This window comes from Dipteris shenzhenensis, chromosome 28 (genome assembly GCF_047967505.1).
Source record: "Dipteris shenzhenensis isolate YYH24624 ecotype China chromosome 28, Dip_SZ_1.0, whole genome shotgun sequence".
In the NCBI taxonomy this organism is placed as follows: Eukaryota; Viridiplantae; Streptophyta; class Polypodiopsida; order Gleicheniales; family Dipteridaceae; genus Dipteris; species Dipteris shenzhenensis.
In genome coordinates this window covers 6614065-6625818 of record NC_141623.1, presented here as the reverse complement: position 1 = coordinate 6625818, position 11754 = coordinate 6614065, and the positions used below count along the sequence as shown (strand labels likewise).

The 11754-nt window shown below is 41.7% G+C and overlaps 1 non-coding gene across 1 annotated transcript; it reads right to left on the bottom strand.

The window, feature by feature from the left end:
• Positions 1–10076: 10076 nt before the first annotated feature.
• LOC147883107 (U5 spliceosomal RNA) lies at positions 10077–10191 on the bottom strand. Its single transcript, XR_015543833.1, has one exon. It is a non-coding gene; the product is annotated as a U5 spliceosomal RNA (small nuclear RNA).
• Positions 10192–11754: the final 1563 nt, after the last annotated feature.

Sequence of the window (11754 nt, the reverse complement as noted above, 5' to 3'; positions counted from 1 at the left end):
CTTTAATACCATGTATTTATTAGAAGTTATAGGCCTCTATAACTTATGATAGTTTACAGAGTATTTTGAGCTACTTGTAGACCTAGGTATCTATGAAGGAGGCGTAATGTTTCCCCACAACCTATCCATTCGACCCAATCAGCCCCTTTAAACCCATCAATATATATCAGTTCATGTCATATTGAGCCACAAGATCTTCTTTCAACAATGTATCACTCTTCTCTTTGGCGCAAACTGGCTTGGTGAGATTATGGCCTCCGCTAATCCTTGCCTTCTCCCTATGCTAGACTAGAACATCACTAGGGATGTTACCATCTTCATTCCATAGACTCATAGAACATTTTCATGTAACACACATCTACTCATATATCTTACCATGTTATCTTTGAGTGCCTAAGGGAGCTACAAAATCCAATCCCCATTTTTGGAATGGCTCCCATGGGTATATTGGATTTAGTGTCATTTGGTCCTAGGGAATAAAGGTCTACCCACTCTAGTAGATATCACATCTCTTGCAACATTTGTTCACATGACCAAAAGGTATGATCCACTACAATCTTGCTTCCAACTTTTTTGGGGCTATGACCTTAGTTGATAAGTTCCTTCTTGCTACACTCTGATGGGCTGCAGTGATGATTATTGACCTTCATGTGGTAATACACATTTGCAAAGGATGATATCACTTCTTTTATTATATAGACACCTTGCAATGATAATGTATATCCATGCTTAGCCAATGACGTGTCATCCGGATAGGTTGCTGTGTAGAATTATTGCATAATGCTTGCATGCATAACTTCATACAAATCCAAAAAAAATAAGTTGGAATGTAGCAACTCATCATTTACAACCTCCTTTGATCATTCTTTGGATAGATAGTAGACTATTGGATAGTGAGATGAACCTTTTTTATTAATAATCTTCAATAAGAATCCCTATAGCAATAGGATCCATTGTATCAATCTTGAATTCATGAACAGTTTGGTCGTGCAATACAGGAAAGATTGATGGTCTACAAAGAACATGGAAAATTTGTTGAGCAGATAGTGTCAAATTTTTTCCATAGTATGCATGATTCCCAAAAAACAAGTTGGAAAACTTGTTGATTTTGTGTAGTTATAGTGGATTGATCATTGTTTGAATGTATTGATAAAGCAATTTTTTGAATGATTGGTGTCATTGAAGATGGTATTGAAACAATTGTGGCTTGACTAGAGATTATCTCTCATCAATGATCACATACTGGGAAATAATCAACTTTCTTTTAACTGTTTTCCATAATCTATATGCTTTGGTTCTTTGTTGTAATTGTGAAACACATTTGATAGATTTCACATCCAGGTTTCTTGCAAATTTCCTATAAAATGTGTGCATATACAAGAGATCCAAATCTTCCCAAATAATCAAATGAAGTCTTAATGCTGATGAAAGTTCTTCAAAAAACAAATCAACAAGATTGTAGTGGACTTCTCTTGATCAAGTAAACTACAATCACACATGCTTCTACCCAATATTAACAAGGAATTTCCTTTTCACCCATTACATCTAGTGGATTTTGCTCTGAGTCTATTCTTTCTTTCTACAACTCCAACATGTTGAGGAGTATATCTGCAAGTAAATTGACTTGGGATGTCATGATGTCTATGGAAGTGATAGGTCATTAGGGTCCCTAATCCTAACCCCAATGAGTGTACAAGTAGCTATACCATGTGCACTCCTCTCTCTCTCTCTCTCTCTCTCTCTCTCTCTCTCTCTCTCTCTCTCTCTCTCTCGTACTCCCCACTTTATCATAATGTTGCTAATATGTTTTCCCAATTGAACGAGATCATAGTGCCCTTGGACATTGAAGTACGACAAATTAAATGCTAATTGATATATTTCACCCCAATCTACTTGATTTTCACTAAACTATCTTACTTGATCTACCATTAAAGGTGTTGTTGATGTTGTTGGTAGAGCTTCAGGTCTTCTTTTGCTGGGTGATAATATTCCACATTTTCTTTTGTTGGAAGATATTTACCTTTTTGAACTTCTAATTCCCATATTTATTGTCATCCAATATTTTATTTTGGTCTAATAAAATGATGCCATCATTAGTTCTTATCATGACTATGAATTTTAATGTTGAAATGTCAAGTTGAGGATTTAGAGGCTTTGAAAATGTAGCTTTGAGTTTAGGGACTTTCTTGTGAAAACAAGACTGGATTCTTATAAATAATTATTAATAATTTCTCTCTCATATTATGAGGGTTTTCTCTCTCTTGATTCTCTATCTCTCACCCAAACCTGTGATAAGGATTTGTCTTATGTGGGGTAGCAAAGTTCTCTCTCTATCAAAACATGTGATAAGGACTTCCTATCTCTACCGAAAGAATGTGATAAGGAACTACCTTATTGAGTAATGATTTTCTATCTCTATTGAAAACATGTGTTCAAAATTTTCAATCTCTATCCAAAACATGTGATAAGGATTTTTGTCTTATGTATCTAACAAGGAATTTATCTCTCTTTCCAAAACATGTTATAAGGATTTTCTATCTCGACCCAAAAAATGTAATAAGGAAATTGTGGTATTTGTTGGCTTTGATTGGTTGAGCATGATGATATAGATAGCACTCAATTTGGATGAGTTTTGATCAAAATTTGATGATTTTTCTCAAGAAAACTGCTTGGAATAAGTGTAAGGATCACACTTGTAATGACCTTTTAAAAGGATGCTTTTGCCTTAAAGACAATGCCAAAATTTTGGCTCTCTCATTCCTAGAGGGAAACTCATTTATCTATTTTCACATTTTATTGGAAGGCAATCCTTTGAATCAAGATTGTGATTTGGTAATATATCAATGCATGCTTTAGATTGGCTTAGCTTCACCTTTATTTAAGATGATTGTCATGGTTAGACCCTTGGAAATCGAGGACCATGCGTCATTCAGATCTTTGTTGCACGTTCCTTGGGAGATTTGGGTATGAAATTTTGCAAAATATCTAGTGCGTTTGCCAGAAACGTCAAGCAAAGAATTGAACCTAGGATCCTAATCAATGCATTTAGAAAGACTGCCTCCATTTGGGACACCCAGATGTATCATGCATTTCTTCAAGGTTGTGTTTCTTACGTCCTATTCTCAGAAGTCCATTGCTCTACTAGACAACAATCCTTAGCTCATCCGGGATGATGGCTATGAATGGAGGGGATGAGTAATAGAGAAACAGACAATGATGCGTTGCATTAGCATTTTTCTTCAAAATATAAGTCCTATATCTTGATTCACAATTGATAGAATGGATTATAGATTATTTGTAAGAAACTTATTCTCCATTCTTGGAATTTTAAGAATTTACATAGTTAAGACTTCTATGCCCTATAGAGGATATTTGGAGAGCTCTTGAAGTCATCCATATTTTGAACAATCCTTGATGGAAATGGGCTAGGCCACCACGACATCACCGAGTCCTTCTTGGACTTGGGTCTATGTCCACGAAGAACGGTCTCCCCTTTTGTGACTTGGTTGGGCTTCTATTATAAGAGATCATGGTAAAAGGATTGGCCAAAGCTTTGATGATGGTAAGAGGATTGAGGGATAGTCTCAAAGGTTCATGTGAGAAAAAGGTGTTCCTGCACATATTTTTGTTCGCAGGATGCTCTCTTCTGGTTAGTTTCTTTCACAACAACAGTTTGAAGCATCTACACACTTCAATCTTGCTCAGTTGATTCTCCATCAGACAGACTCCAAGCTTCAATGAGTCGAGCCTCGAGCCAATGTGACTCAAAGGCTTAACCCCCTTCTACCAGCTCCACAATAGGCCCCCAATTGACTTGCGAGTGGCCTCCACAACTAGCCATAGCTCCAAACGCCAAAGCACGCTCTCACTTTCAATAGCATCAATGCCATGTTCAAGAAGCCTCCAATGGCCAACAAGCTCCTTCCACAATGACACGGCTCATCAGCTCTACAACGCCTCTCTCTACAACACGCCGCTACAACGAAGGCCTCCCGGGGCTCCAAAGACCGGCTCTGCTACAACGCCATACACCTTAGCTCCTCCAACGTTCACTAAGGCACTCAACACCCGCAATGACAGAGTCCACCTTCAACAGCCTTCCAATGAAAGCGCTTGGACTCCCGCTATCACAATCATCAACCGTCGCCACAAGCTCTAGCTCCAACGTGCAATTGCAACTGCGCCTCCGCCAACAAGGCATCGAAGCAAACGGTTCCTTCAGCCAAGCTTCAGCCTCAACGAGCCTTGACTGGAATGCCAATGAAGCATCAAACCACCTACAGACCCAGCAACTCTACGCACCTTTATAAGCAGCCTCAATGACTGCATCAACCACAAAGCTGAGCCAACGGCCCTCTCCAAAGTTGAACCACTCAGGAGTAGCCCATGCTCGCACCAACAACGTAACCACAACACTCATGGGAGGCACACGAGCAGCAAAGAAATCCTCCATCACATGGGACCTTGACAATGACAACAAACAACCAAATTCCAAGCTATACCTCATTGCGCAAAGCTTCACGATCGTCGCGGATGCCACAGAGTTCCAAGGTCAAAGACCTTATGCCACGTGGAAATGCCATGTGGAAAATCAGGCTGGTTAAGTTACTTACGCATGGGTTTGGTTAGTCTAGTCCTTGGTCAATATAGTGCCATGTGTCAGATAGCCTCAGACCAAGGCTAGGCCAACTTGACCCTGGGTTAGCCGTAGTGGTCAGTGAAGTACCATGTGGTAGATAGGCCTACTTGCAGCTACAAGCTCACTTGTGCCACATGGCCAGTGATTGGCCACATCATCATCTTGGCATGTCATCATTGCCATGCCCAATCAGCATGCCACATGGCAATGCCATGTCACTATAGTCCAATCACCATGTGCCACATAAGCAACATGCCACCTCAGCTTACACAATCTGGTGTTCCACGTGGCACACCCTCTTATTAGACAGTGTTTTCTCTCCTTAGGATCAAAAATTGGCAATCCTTCCGAGAGCCATAACTTTTGATCTAGGTGGAATTTGGAGGTGATCTCAAAAGCAAAAATGATCACTGGATCACGCTCTACGTGCTGAGCACCTCAGATTTGAATTTTTTTACATTTCCACAGGTCAGAATCATTAAATCCTCATCATCGAAACCACCTCCTAATCCATTACAGCGTACCCAATGCATAAATGGATCGAGATCGAATTCTTTTGCTGCATTTTGCATCTCAACGTGTACTCTAGCTATAGCCTAGCACGTTGCCTTAGAGGAGATCCAACTCCACCAAGCCAAGTAAGCCATTGCCATATCACCCGATTAGTTCCCAATGGCATTAGTCTCATTCGTTTCTATCATCGGTGTACACATTCACACATCTAACATCAGTTCAGTTATCTTGGCATTTGGCAGCAGTTAATCACATCAATGTGACACTTGGCAGTGATCTCTCTTAGATTCAAGATTGTTGCACACATCCTGCACACACATGCCACCCATGTAAAGTCACACATTGTTGACTCTTTTTTGGGATTGGTTCCTGCACACATACATTAGCCTTGTATTGCCTCTTGGCTATCCCGACACACAGTTGTCACCGTTATGTTACTGGCTTGATCCTTGGTACACACACAGTTGTTCTTCCATCACATGACTTGGTTTAGATTGACATTTTAGCGTCAGTCCCATAGTGGCATCTCTCCCACAATGTTCTCATGGGTAGACACTGTCGGCGGTACACAAGTAAGCCTCTTGGACAGAGCACTAGACCACCTCTAGCATGGAGCTATTCACATCACACAGTTGATGATACACCAATCATGACTTTGAATGAGATCCATGAGTGGAGAGAGAACCTTCTTTGACCATTCATTGCCACAGGGTATGCACCAGTGTATGATGCTGACTCAAGCCTCATTGGTCTCGAGAGACTAGATGTAGATGCTTCAGATGCTAGCATGGATTAGCCCACAGTTTCTGATCATGCACATTCGACGATAAGCCCTCAACATGAGGCACACTTCTCCGTAAGTCCTCAGCATGAGGCACATTTGACCGTAAGCCCTCAACACAAGGAAGTCCCATTAACATAAGCACAGATTGATTTTGACTATGCACATCCATCACTTTCATGCATGGATCCGACTCCATTTACTATCACACCAGATGTTGTAGATACTCAGCAGGAGTTCACCAATGATCATGTAGTTATTGAGGCACTCACATCTTCTGCAACATGTAGAGATACATGCCATAGTGCATTTAGCTCCTTAGGTGACTCCATTCCAGCATCCATCACTTATGTTTTCACCTCTAACATGGAGCATATCTTGGGATTAGTTCCCTTCAGCGGCATAGATCAACAGATCAATCTTCAGGACATTCCAGCATCGGCTCAATTATGTTGCATTGTACGACCCTTGGATCTAGTTATCACAAGCTTCAATCAGCAAATCATTCCTCAGCATAAGGATATTCATGCATCAGTGCAGTCCTGCCCCAATGCAATGGACATCATGAGGTTTAGCCACCATAACGCAAACTGGGGAGACTCAATATTCCAGCATGCACTTATGGTTGTAGTATACAGTCCTTACTTGATGCAGATGTAGTATTCCCATGATGATGGATGTTTAGCTATGCACACATCACATCACCTTTAGCTCATGACAGTTACAGGTTCGATAGGTTTCTATACCTTGTCATTTATACGGGCCTCTCCATCACCAGAGTAGTTTATCACATCTACACCTTCGGCCCCAGCTTCTATGTAGCCCCTGGATCACTCTGTCCACATCGACTATGCAGCCTTCTTCGACCCTACATGATATGATAGATATTACTCTACTCTAGCATACCTCCACCATTGATGTCCGTTTCTTTTGTTTGGTGACACCCTCGTATGTCACAACCTATCGGATTCTTTCTCCATCACTACATCGACTAGCCTCACATCTGTTTGCCTCTTCTATAGAGCAGCTGCACAGTCCATGATGACTTATGACACGTTCAACCTTGACATGTTTAGCATGGAGCTGCTATACACACAATTCTTCATGCAGTCATCTTTCAATTGACTAGTCTTTGATCCAAGTGGACTTGACTTTCTGCATATTTCCTTCCTCTTCCCTTCGGCCTATCTTCTGGGTTTTATTCCCAAAGGCAAAATATGACCCACATCCTAAGAGGGGGAAATGCACATTATGTATAGGATCATAAGTTGTACTCATTGTACATGCTTTTGCTACGTAGTCACTGTGCTCACATATGCACATACTATTCTGATTTCTTTTAGTTTTCTTTTCAATTTTGGATGCTATCATATGCACCAAACAAAATCTATAAAAAGGTCTTGTACATGCACCCTCTACTCACCAGTGCAAATTAAGAGGGGGTGTTGAGGATGGTGTAAATTGCACCATACCTCTAAGGCATTACAAGCAAACCCTAACCCTAACCCTACGGGGTTGACATGTACATGTATATTTTCATGTTCATGTTCAATACAACTTAGTGTATAGGTAGCTATATCATGTGCACTCCTCTCTCTCTCTTCTTCTCTCACTTCTGCTATCCCAAATAATGTGAGTGAACTTTAAGAGATGACTTACCACTACAAGCACAGGGAAGGCTGCATGCAATCAAGGGGGACAGGATATAGAATACCATGCTTTCATTCCTTGACCTTCCCTTCCTTAAGCTCATTGATGATGAATTTATAAGGTGCATGCATGGCATCCTCCAAGGAAAAGGTGACTGGATGTTGAATGAGAGCAATACCCTGGACTCCTTTTGATAGGAATTAGTGGGCTTCATCGACCACTTGGTCTTTGGTCACTAAAGCTTGATGTACATCTCATGATAGTTGAAAATAAAATGTGCCAAGAGCTCCATGTAGTGAAGAATTATAGGCCAAAGGCAAGCTAAATGGGTTCCCAAATTTGTGCATTCTTTCCGTTCTCATAGAGTATTTGTAAAAGAGAGGAATGTGACTCTAGTTGAGATAGAAGATGGCTTGCTTGATCATCTTTGGATTCAAAAAGGTGAAGAAAATGAGCCACAAACGGAATCGCAACTGGAATTTTCATATTGGAAGAGAGAAATTTAGAAGCTTGTAGATCGGGTGCAAGAAGAGAGACTGGAGGAATGAACATCTTTTCCCTTGTATTAGTCAGAAGAAATTTCACCTTTATCGCAACTCGAAGATGGAATCTATCTTTGACTCGATATTCTTTGCCTTCATTTCTGTATTGTCTCATATATGCTTTTGTCAATTATTTTTCATTCAACAGTTCATTATTTAATCATTTAAATGAATGCTTGTGAATGAATTCTTGCACTATCATCCAAGAGGGAAACTCATTGATCTATTTTCACGTTTTATTGGAAGGCAATCCGTTGAATCAAGATTGTGATTTGGTAATATATCAATGGATGCTTTAGATTGGCTTAGTTTCACCTTTATTTAAGATGATTGTCATGGGTAGACCCTTGGAAATCGAGGACCATGCCTCATTCGGATCTTTGTTGCACATTCCTTGGGAGATATGGGTAGGAAATTTTGCAAAATATCTAGTGTGCTTGCTAGAAACGTCAAGCAAAGAATTGAACCTAGGATCCTAAGCAATTCATTCAGAAAGACTGCCTCCATTTGGGACACCCAGATGTATCATGCATTTCTTCAAGGTTGTGTTTCTTACGTCCTATTCTCAGAAGTCCATTGCTCTACTAGACAACAATCCTTAGCTCATCCGGGATGATGGCTACGAATGGAGGGGATGAGTAATAGAGAAACGGACAATGATGCGTTGCATTAGCATTTCTCTTCAAAATCTAAGTCCTATATCTCGATTCACAATTCATAGAATGGATTATAGATTATTTGTCCATTCTACTATGCCCTATAGAGGGTATTTGGAGAGCTCTTGAAGTCATCCATATTTTGAACAATTCTTGATGGAAATGGGCTAGGCCATTGAGTATGACAAACCAGGCCTGCCCCTGTGATTCTGCTGAGTTGAAAACATCTGTTTGGGAGCGTTCTGTGACAATCCTGCCCTGACTTTCCTGCACCCTGCCCAGGGTTGAAATCTGCAGAGTCCACGAATTCGGCCCAACCATCGACCTCCTGCATTCGTTGTACTCTTCTTCCATGAGGACGCTCTTCGTGCCTCTCAGTCATGTTCCCGTCACCTTGGAGCTTGCCTTTAAGCTCATCCCACAACCAGGCTCTCTGATTACAGGAATTTGGAGCACAGACAAGGGCTACTCGAAATTCCCATTCTTGCACATTGATCTCTACTGCAAAGAACACCCCAAACTTGAGCCTTAGCTGCTCTTTGGCCATAATTCCGTATCTGATTCAAGACTGGCAGGCAAATCACACCAAGCTCCAAGCTTTATTGGAAAACTGAGTGTCCAAACATCCACAATAACGAAGCAGGTTATATATAGCAATACACGAAGCTAGCTGGGCAGTTGTCGTGGGACATTACAGTGTCCTTCAGGATCTTGTGCAGGAAGCTGAATGAAGATGCATGTTGGAACCATGGCTTGGCAAAAGGGCACCGTGTATGATATATGCAAAACAGTAGAAAAACTAATGGCATCATCCCCACAATTCCCGAAAAAACCACGTTCCGACAAGCAGACAGAAACAGAGGATACTGTATTAGTGCAACACCTGCACCGCCTCCAGACCCTGGACTGCTCATGTTTGCATACAACAGGCCCTACCAAATCAAACGATTGGTTTTTCCAACGCTTGTAGGTAGATGCATTAGACCTTGCCTCTGATAATGCACGCTTCAGGCAAACTCCTAATGATACCTCAAAGAGTCCATAGGACAAATCTTCTGAAAAGGGTCTATACGAGGAAGACTTGTAAGAACACTGAAATGAAGCGTCTGCTGGAGAGAGGATAGGTGCCGAAAAAGCACTAGAGCTACGCGACATTACGCATCAATATCAGGCCAAAGAGTAAAGAGAGCAACACCAACGGAATAGCATTTTGAGGGGGGAGAGATTGACCAGGAGTTTCCCTTACCCTCAACCCGTAAACGCGGTTTACCATCTCGCATTTCCATGAGCAGCCCCCCTCACACACAGAGAGTCGTACCAAAAATTCGGATATGATGTTTTTTGTGCCGAGCACACGGTATTCTTACATAAAAGCTGAAGAATAATTCGCTCTGTGCCCAACCCGCAACTTCCAAGTTTTGTAATTGAGCATGTGTGTGTTTATATAGGGCATGACGCTGTGAAACTTTACACAAGCTGGTATGTGGGACAAAGAACCAGGCACGTGTCCAATGCAGTTTTCACCCCTCTTTTTTGGAGGCTGCCTCTTATGCTCCCTAAGGACATTTGCGGCCCAGCCCAATGTGTAACTCCCCAGCTACAAACGTTCTTTGCAGTTCGAGATTGCTCCTTGCTCTTTTCAAGCTCATGTGTCATCGTTTTGACGACTGCCTCCACTGTGGAGGCTTGCTTTTACACAAGCTTTGTGTTGCTGTTCGTGATGCATTCGTCGAGTTGCTTCTGCACGCTTTGTTGCCTTCCTTAACCTTGTCACAGCTCTTTGTTGGCGGTCACATTGCCATCTCGACTGTAGCTCAGCCTTCTAGCTTCGTGGGAGCTCGTGGGGGTGATGTGTCTTTACATACGTTGGCCGCCACCCCAGCTTGGCTGCTCTGCAGCTCCTCTAGAGCTTTAGAGCTCTTTCCTTTTTAGAGAGCTTCCAAAGCACGCTAAACTGCATCCAAAAGCATTCACATGAGTAAATTTCCTACACAAGGCCTATAAAATCAATATGAAACTCGTTTTAAACTCCTAAATTTAAGTGTTTATGGTTCTTGGACGCGGTTGTGCTCTATCCTACGTGTGTAGGAAAATTTGTGTTTGAAAAGGTATGTGGGTTATACATGAGTTATATGTGCTATGGGTGTTGTCTACATGTGCATGTAGAGGCAGTTTTAGCTGAGGTCAAGAATGTTGAATGTAGAGGTCAATTTTAGCTGAGGAGAATGGATGCACAAGCACCCAAGTTGCACTTTCCCACGCCAATGTACAAAAAATTCAAGCTTCAACTCCCGCATAGCACTGACATATTGCATTGTGCGCTCGCGGCATGTACGCAACAAACGTACGAGAGTTTGTTCGACGCTCTATGCATGTCCATTCTCACGTCCACAACTCCTAGAGCAACACCATGGTTTTTACTTACCTTCACATAATCTAACCATGTGAGCGGTGAGCTAGGAATCGTGGACCTACGTCAACAACTATGACTATCATTGGGATCTCGGGCACTGATTTCAAATTGCCTAAGATGACTTGCGAATATTCTATGCATGCAATTTGAGCTAATTTGATACAATGGTGATGAAGTTAAGTTCGTGTTTGCTCACAATCTCGAACACCCCACACAAACAGTTCAGCGACTACTTGATGAAACTACAAAACCTAATGCTCTAACCCTTTCTCACAAAAAGCGTGTTCTTGGTGGTACATGATGTGATCGAAAAAAGATGACGCACAACTGAAATAGCTTATCAAAGCATCGCATGGCCTTGGCGCAGGCATACAACACAAGCTATCTAGAGAAACCGCTCACTTTGAAGCTGATCATGAGCAAAGTGTATACGTTGCTACATGCAAAACACAATGCGGCCCATATCATGCAACAGAACCTATCCCTCAAGTGCAGCCCGCCAAGGCATGCTATACCAACATTGAAAGACCAAGGACAGATGGGTTCTTACTCGGTTCTTG